The sequence below is a fragment of the Rattus rattus genome, chromosome 6 (assembly GCF_011064425.1).
Source record: "Rattus rattus isolate New Zealand chromosome 6, Rrattus_CSIRO_v1, whole genome shotgun sequence".
NCBI lineage: Eukaryota > Metazoa > Chordata > Mammalia > Rodentia > Muridae > Rattus > Rattus rattus.
The window spans coordinates 83,917,374-83,925,056 of NC_046159.1; the positions used below are offsets into that span (position 1 = coordinate 83,917,374).

Sequence of the window (7,683 nt, forward strand, 5' to 3'; positions counted from 1 at the left end):
TGTACTCATCACTACTGTTTTAGGTGTTAACTATACAATGAGACAACTAAAGCCAATATGATTAGATTTCTAAGGCATTATACTAAGGTGCATGAGAAACAGTTTTCATTCTGTACAGTATGACTGTGAAGGCTTTTATTATATGAAATATTTTATACCCAGGAAATACATGGATGGTATATACAAATATAGGCTGTAATGTACAGTATGTAATAGGAGAAGTTGAATAAACCAGTTAATGAAGATTTTGTAGAGAAAACAGAATGATATATACATACTGTCCAATAAATGACATATTTCACACATACACTGTTTTTTCCAGATATATGAAATACAGTTCTACTATGCTCTTAAGGTGAATATACTCTCCACTTATGTCCTCATTAGAGAATGTTCTTTATATCCAAGCTGGACTTGGAGTCCTAGCCAATATGTTTCTCCTTTTTTTCTATACTTCTGTAATACTAGGTGACAGATCTAAGCCCATGGACCTGATAACCTGTCAACTGACCTTCATTCACATAATGATGATCCTCACTGGAGGGGAAACTTTGCTTGCAGGCATATTAGAGTCACTAAAATTTGGGAATGACCTCCATTTCCCCATTGTGACCATTCCTATGAAATAAAACAATCCTAAAGAGTGGTGTCAGCCCTCATATTTTTTACCATGGTGTGCAGCTTTACATTTATGCATTACTGTATACATGTGTGCACACGGTGCCACTGCACTTGTGTGGAGGCTAAAAGACAAGTTGTGAATGACTTTTCTCCTATCACCTGGATCCTGCAAATCAAACTTAGGTCACCAGCTTCACCAAACACCTTTACATGCTAAGCCACCCTACCAGTAACTTATGCACCCTTTCTTACTGTTTTGAGACAAAGTCTATATGTAGCACTGGCTGACACAGAACACAGAGATCTACATGCCTCAGTCTAAAACTAAAGGCGTGCACTACCACATCAACACTGTTAGTGCACTTCTAGAGACTACCTAGAGACTGATGTTCCCAATAAGCACATCCGTTTCCCCAGCATGAGTACACTGAAGTGAATACATTGCACACCTAACAAAGGCTGTAGTCAAAAACCTCCTTTTCAACAGCAAGGTTCTGGCTAGCCCCTCTTCCCCCAGGGGTTTCCTCCACCCAGGGGTCACATGTTTTTATCATGGATAACTGTGAGGAGTTAATCCCTGAGTATTTGAACTTCTTAGAGATGTGGTGGATTCTGAGAATCTTCCTCTAAATATTTCCCATGAAATGCTGCAACAAAGCAAAAATCTGAAAGTTAACAGAAAAAATTTGATCAAGAAATGCTTAAAACTATTTACTGAACTGGCAGAAGATAAAGAGAACTACAAAAATTTTATGAACTGTTTTCAAAAAATATAAAGCTTGGAATTCATAAAGATTCTCAAAATTGGAAGAAGCTTTCAGAGTTTTCTTTTTTTTTTTTATTAACTTGAATATTTCTTATATACATTTCGAGTGTTATTCACTTTCCCGGTTTCCGGGCAAACATCCCCCTCCCCTCTCCCCTTCTTTGTGGGTGTTCCCCTCCCCATCCTCCCCCCATTGCCGCTCTCCCCCCAACAGTCTAGTTCACTAGGGGTTCAGTCTTAGCAGGACCCAGGGCTTCCCCTTCCACTGGTGCTCTTACTAGGATATTCATTGCTACCTATGAGGTCAGAGTCCAGGGTCAGTCCATGTATAGTCTTCAGGTAGTGGCTTAGTCCCTGGAAGCTCTGGTTGCTTGGCATTGTTGTACATATGGGGTCTCGAGCCCCTTCAAGCTCTTCCAGTTCTTTCTCTGATTCCTTCAACGGGGGTCCTATTCTCAGTTCAGGGGTTTGCTGCTGGCATTCGCCTCTGTATTTGCTGTATTCTGGCTGTGTCTCTCAGGAGCGATCTACATCCGGCTCCTGTCGGTCTGCACTTCTTTGCTTCATCCATCTTGTCTAAATGGGTGGCTGTATATGTATGGGCCACATGTGGGGCAGGCTCTGAATGGGTGTCCCTTCAGTCTCTGTTTTAATCTTTGCCTCTCTCTTCCCTGCCAAGGGTATTCTTGTTCCCCTTTTAAAGAAGGAGTGAAGCATTCACATTTTGATCATCCGTCTTGAGTTTCATTTCTTCTAGGCATCTAGGGGTAATTCAAGCATTTGGGCTAATAGCCACTTATCAATGAGTGCATACCATGTATGTCTTTCTGTGATTGGGTTAGCTCACTCAGGATGATATTTTCCAGTTCCAACCATTTGCCTACAAATTTCATAAACTCGTTGTTTTGGATAGCTGAGTAATATTCCATTGTGTAGATGTACCACATTTTCTGTATCCATTCCTCTGTTGAAGGGCATCTGGGTTCTTTCCAGCTTCTGGCTATTATAAATAAGGCTGCGATGAACATAGTGGAGCACGTGTCTATTTTATATGTTGGGGCATCTTTTGGGTATATGCCCAAGAGAGGTATAGCTGGATCCTCAGGCAGTTCAATGTCCAATTTTCTGAGGAACCTCCAGACTGATTTCCAGAATGGTTGTACCAGTCTGCAACCCCACCAACAATGGAGGAGTGTTCCTCTTTCTCCGCATCCTCGCTAGCATTTGCTGTCACCTGAGTTTTTGATCTTAGCCATTCTCACTGGTGTGAGGTGAAATCTCAGGGTTGTTTTGATTTGCATTTCTCTTATGACTAAAGATGTTGAACATTTCTTTGGGTGTTTCTCAGCCATTCGGCATTCCTCAGCTGTGAATTCTTTGTTTAGCTCTGAACCCCATTTTTAATAGGGTTATTTGTCTCCCTCGGTCCTAACTTTTTGAGTTCTTTGTATATTTTGGATATAAGGCCTCTATCTGTTGTAGGATTGGTAAAGATCTTTTCCCAATCTGTTGGTTGCCGTTTTGTCCTAACCACAGTGTCCTTTGCCTTACAGAAGCTTTGCAGTTTTATGAGATCCCATTTGTCGATTCTTGATCTTAGAGCATAAGCCATTGGTGTTTTGTTCAGGAAATTTTTTCCAGTGCCCATGTGTTCCAGATGCTTCCCTAGTTTTTCTTCTATTAGTTTGAGTGTGTCTGGTTTGATGTGGAGGTCCTTGATCCACTTGGACTTAAGCTTTGTACAGGGTGATAAGCATGGATCGATCTGCATTCTTCTACATGTTGACCTCCAGTTGAACCAGCACCATTTGCTGAAAATGCTATCTTTTTTCCATTGGATGGATTTGGCTCCTTTGTCAAAAATCAAGTGACCATAGGTGTGTGGGTTCATTTCTGGGTCTTCAATTCTGTTCCATTGGTCTATCTGTCTGTCTCTGTACCAATACCATGCAGTTTTTATCACTATTGCTCTGTAATACTGCTTGAGTTCAGGGATAGTGATTCCCCCTGAAGTCCTTTTATTGTTGATGATAGTTTTAGCTATCCTGGGTTTTTTGTTATTCCAGATGAATTTGCAAATTGTTCTGTCTAACTCTTTGAAGAATTGGATTGGTATTTTGATGGGGATTGCATTGAATCTGTAGATCGCTTTTGGTAAAATGGCCATTTTTACTATATTAATCCTGCCAATCCATGAGCATGGGAGATCTTTCCATCTTCTGAGGTCTTCTTCAATTTCTTTCTTCAGTGTCTTGAAGTTCTTATTGTACAGATCTTTTACTTGCTTGGTTAAAGTCACACCGAGGTATTTTATATTATTTGGGTCTATTATGAAGGGTGTCGTTTCCCTAATTTCTTTCTCGGCTTGTTTCTCTTTTGTGTAGAGGAAGGCTACTGATTTATTTGAGTTAATTTTATACCCAGCCACTTTGCTGAAGTTGTTTATCAGCTTTAGTAGTTCTCTGGTGGAACTTTTGGGATCACTTAAATATACTATCATATCATCTGCAAATAGTGATATTTTGACTTCTTCTTTTCCGATCTGTATCCCTTGACCTCCTTTTGTTGTCTGATTGCTCTGGCTAGAACTTCAAGAACTATATTGAATAAGTAGGGAGAGAGTGGGCAGCCTTGTCTAGTCCCTGATTTTAGTGGGATTGCTTCAAGTTTCTCTCCATTTAGTTTAATGTTAGCCACTGGTTTGCTGTATATGGCTTTTACTATGTTTAGGTATGGGCCTTGGATTCCTATTCTTTCCAGGACTTTTATCATGAAGGGGTGTTGAATTTTGTCAAATGCTTTCTCAGCATCTAATGAAATGATCATGTGGTTTTGTTCTTTCAGTTTGTTTATATAATGGATCACGTTGATGGTTTTCCATATATTAAACCATCCCTGCATGCCTGGGATGAAGCCTACTTGATCATGGTGGATGATTGTTTTGATGTGCTCTTGGATTCGGTTTGCCAAAATTTTATTGAGTATTTTTGCGTCGATATTCATAAGGGAAATTAGTCTGAAGTTCTCTTTCTTTGTTGGGTCTTTGTGTGGTTTAGGTATAAGAGTAATTGTGGCTTCATAGAAGGAATTCAGTAGTGCTCCATCTGTTTCAATTTTGTGGAATAGTTTGGATAATATTGGTATGAGGTCTTCTATGAAGGTCTGATAGAATTCTACACTAAACCCATCTGGACCTGGGCTCTTTTTGGTTGGTAGACCTTTAATGACTGCTTCTATTTCCTTAGGAGTTATGGGGTTGTTTAAATGGTTTATCTGTTCCTGATTTAACTTTGGTAACTGGTATCTGTCTAGGAAATTGTCCATTTCCTGTAGATTTTCAAGTTTTGTTGAATATAGGCTTTTATAGTAAGATCTGATGATTTTTGAATTTCCTCTGAATCTGTAGTTATGTCTCCTTTTCATTTCTGATTTTGTTTTTTGGACACACTCTCTGTGTCCTCTCGTTAGTCTGGCTAAGGGTTTATCTATCTTGTTGATTTTCTCTAAAGAACCAACTTTTGGTTCTGTTGATTCTTTCTATGGTCCTTTTTGTTTCTACTTGGTTGATTTCAGCTCTGAGTTTGATTATTTCCTGCCTTCTACTCCTCCTGGGTGTATTTGCTTCTTTTTGTTGTAGAGCTTTTAGGTGTGCTGTCAAGCTGCTGTTGTATCCTCTCTCCTGTTTCTTTCTGCAGGCACTCAGAGCTATGAGTTTTCCTCTTAGCACAGCTTTCATTGTGTCCCATAAGCTTGGGTATGTTGTACCTTTATTTTCATTAAATTCTAAAAAGTTTTAAATTTCTTTCTTTATTTCTTCCTTGACCAGGTTATCATTGAGTAGAGCATTGTTCAATTTCCACGTATATGTGGGCATTCTTCCCTTATTTTTTAACATACTACACATCTGCTTCTGGCGATGAGATAGTTTCCTTCAAGGACTACTGTACCAGAATGAAGGAAAACCGGAAACACATCTATTTTATCACAGGTCAGACTATGGACCAGGTTGCTAATACAGATTTTGTGGAACATCTCTAAAACCACAGATTAGAAGTAATCTATATGATTGAACCTATTGATGAGTATTGTGTGCAACACCTGAAGGAATTTGAGGGCAAGATCTTGGAATCAGTTTCCAAAGAAAGACTGGAACTTCCAGAAGATGAAGAGGAAAAGAAGAAATGGAAAGAGAAAAAGACAAAATCGGAGAACCTCTGCAAAATTATGAAAGTCATTTTGAAGAAAACGGTTCAAAAGGTGGTTGAGTTGAATTGATGGTGACATCCCTATGCTGTATTGACACAATCACATTTGGGTGAACAGCAAGTATGGGAAGAATCATGAAAACTCATGCCCTCAGGGACAAGTCAACAACATGGTAGCAAAGAAACACCTGGAGATAAACTCTGATCACTTCATTATTGAAACCTTAAGGCAAAAGGCAGAGGCTGACAAGAATGACAGGTCCATGAAGGATCTGATCATCTTGCTGTATGAAACTGCACTCCTGTCTTCTGGCTTCAGTGTGGAAGATCTCCAGACCCAGGCTTACAGGATCTATAGGATGATCAAGCTTGGTCCAGGTATTGATGAGGATGATCCTACTGGTGATGATACCAGAGCTCCTGTAATTGCAGAAATGCCACCGCTGAAAGGAGATGATAACATATCATGCATGGAAGAAGTAGACTAAGCTTCACCAGAGCTATGTGTTTGATGCTTACCTTTATTCCTATAATAATATATTTTCCATGATATTTGTTTATTTTTGTTAATTTTTAAAACATCTGTGTGACATGAAACCTAAGGGTAAGATAAAATTTATACATGTGATGCTGTGATACTGTAGGCTTGACTCAAGAGGTTGACAGAATGTTTAAGATGTAATGTAACCTACTGTCATGTTAACTTTGTGGTCTGAAGTGTTTAGCTGTTGAGCTGAATCTTTAGTAGAGCAAATTAAGATGGTTTAAGCTTCATCTTAAAATTTTTTTCATTCCCTGTAGTTAATTCTGCATGTACTAGTCTTAGAAGTATACACAAGTTAAAACAACTTGACAAAGGAATTCCTCAGGTGGCTTGTTTACAAAGTACCAAGAACAAAATCACAAGTTTCCCTAGGTTTTGTAACTCAGCAAGGCTTGTGAATGGATACAATAGTGTTCAATCGCATTCTGCTTTAAAAGGTAAATACAGATGAGATAAAAAGGAAAAAAAGACCCAGATTAGAAGTGGGTTTTCATATTCAAATTATTTAATTTGAAAATTTCATGCACAGGTATGTGCAGTTATTTGAGTTTTACTTAATAGCCAAGGTGAAAATCAGGAATAGTCATTCATTTGAAAATGTAAACACTTTCACTTTCACGCCTTTCTTATTTGTTATCTTCGTGATCTCCTTCAGTTGTCTTATTGATCCATTATGACTTAAAAAGTGCTCTATTAAATGGGTATGACAAGAATAGATATTCTTGTATTCTTTCTGATGTTGACTTGCTGTAAGTTTCATTCTATTTAACTTAATGTTGGAAATGGGTTTGCTATAAACTGCCTTTATTATGTTTAGGTATTTTCTCTGTTTCCCTATTCTTTTCAGAACTTTTTTTATACAGATGTTTTGTATTTTGACAAAGGCATTTTCCGCATCTGATAAGGTGATCATTTGGTTTTTGTCTTTCAGCCTGTTTATATGGTGAATTATATTATTAGTTTATCTATGTTGAACTCCCTTGGACCCCTGAGATGAAGTCTACTTGATCATGGTGGATAATCTTTTTAAATGTGTTCTTGGATGTTGTAAATGTGCAGATATTTTACTTTTTTCATGCCAACTGACTTTTTATTCCCCACTTTGGTTGGATATTTTTTATTTACATTTCAAATGCTATTCCCTTTCCCGGTTAACCGGAAATAAGCTCCCGATCCAAACTCCCTTCCCTTCTTTGATAAGAGGATTCCTCTCCCCATCTATACCCTTCTTAGCCACCTCTGACATTCCCCTACACTGGGGAGTCCAGCCTTGGCAGGAACAAGGGTTTCTCCTTCAAATGGTGCCCAACAAGGCCATCCTCTACTACATATGCAACTGGAGCCATGGGTCAGCCCATGTATAGTCTTTGGGTAGTGTTTTAGTCCATGGCAGCTCTGGATGGTTGGCATTGTTGTTCTTATGGGGTTGCAAATCCCTTGAGTACTTTCAATCCTTTCTCTAATTCTTCCAACGGGCGTCCCATTCTCCATTCAATGGTTTGCTGCCAGCATTCTCATCTGTATTTGACATGCTTTGGCTGTGCCTC

General features: G+C 38.8%; 1 pseudogene; it reads left to right on the forward strand.

The window, feature by feature from the left end:
* The first annotated feature begins 1,170 nt into the window (after positions 1-1,170).
* LOC116902812 lies at positions 1,171-6,080 on the forward strand (annotated as a pseudogene).
* Positions 6,081-7,683: the final 1,603 nt, after the last annotated feature.